The sequence below is a fragment of the Eulemur rufifrons genome, chromosome 1 (genome assembly GCF_041146395.1).
Source record: "Eulemur rufifrons isolate Redbay chromosome 1, OSU_ERuf_1, whole genome shotgun sequence".
In the NCBI taxonomy this organism is placed as follows: domain Eukaryota; kingdom Metazoa; phylum Chordata; class Mammalia; order Primates; family Lemuridae; genus Eulemur; species Eulemur rufifrons.
Window position 1 is genome coordinate 103,872,501 of NC_090983.1, and position 1,258 is coordinate 103,873,758.

The 1,258-nt window shown below is 61.5% G+C and overlaps 1 pseudogene; it reads right to left on the reverse strand.

Annotated features, from left to right (window-relative positions):
- Positions 1-867: 867 nt before the first annotated feature.
- Positions 868-959, reverse strand: LOC138388153 (small nucleolar RNA U13; annotated as a pseudogene).
- Between the last annotated feature and the right edge of the window lie 299 nt (positions 960-1,258).

Below are 1,258 nucleotides of genomic sequence, written 5' to 3' on the forward strand. Positions count from 1 at the left end.
GCCCACGCGGCGGCCGCCGCCTAGCCCGCCGCGGCCTAGCCCTCCTCCGCTGCCGCCGCCGCCGCCCACGCCGCGGCCGCGGCGGCCGCCTAGCCCGCCGCCGCCGCCGCCTCCTCCTCCTCCTCCTCCTCCTCCTCCTCCTCGTCCTCCGCGGGTTTCATGCCGGGATCCCATGGTCCTTGGGGTTGACCAGATGTCCCGTCGCACTTAGTCTCTGCCTGCTTGGCCCTGTCGATGCTATGGAGGGGGGTCACCGCCAGGGGGCGCTGCGGTTGCGGGCTTCTCGACTCTCTCTCCTTCCCCACCCCTCCGCTTGCCCGCTAGCCCGCTCCTCCTTTCTTTACTCCCTATCGCCCCGCCCCCTTTTTTCTCCACACACACGCAATTATCACGCTCACGAACTATCCCGGGACCTGGCGTGACTTTCATCGCAATCTCCCCCCCCCACACACACACATAGAGACACACCCTCCCGGCAGGGAGCACCCTGGGTGGTCGAGCAGATGTCGCTGCTGCATGCGGCCTCTGCATGGGTTCGCTGCTTGACCAGATGTCTGGTCCTTGGGTGGTTGACCAGATGTCTGGTCTGTGGTTGTCATCCTGACGGGGAGGCTTCGGGACGGATTTGGTCTCTCTGGCCCCGCTGCCCCTAGGGGTCACCCTGCGATCGGTATTCTTCTCGCGCGGGGCGAGGGGCGCTCCGGAGCATTCCTCTCCTCTCGGAGTTTCTGTCTGCAGTCTTTCGACTTGCTCTCACTCCCCTACCCTACTGTGTGACTTTCTTTTTGGCCCTTTCATTTTATCTATTCTCTCTTTGCCTTTTCCTGCCCGCCTTTCCGCCCCCCCCCCCCCGGATTCATGGTTTCACATCACGCGGGTGACGTGCCGACACACCAGGAGGCCCTTCTCACACGTGCGCGTGAACACGCAATCAACACGTTTATGAGCTAGAAAGGGATCTGGTGTGACTTTGCTATTATTTCCCCTCCCCTCCTCCCCGCGCTGAGAATGAGTTTCCCCGGGCTCGTGTGCCCGCCTGGGAATCGGCTGCAGACGCCATGGCCCCAGGTCGACCACATGTTGCCCTGGGGTCCACCAGATGTCTCTGGCGAATTGGGGCCCTAGGGTGCTTGTGACGGTGTGGTCACTAGATGTCGCTCTGGGCTCAGTATTCTTCCTTCTCGCTGTGACTTTGGTCTCTTTTTTTCGAAATTTCTTTCTTTCTTCCTCTTTTGCCCTGTTTCCATTTTCCCTTCTT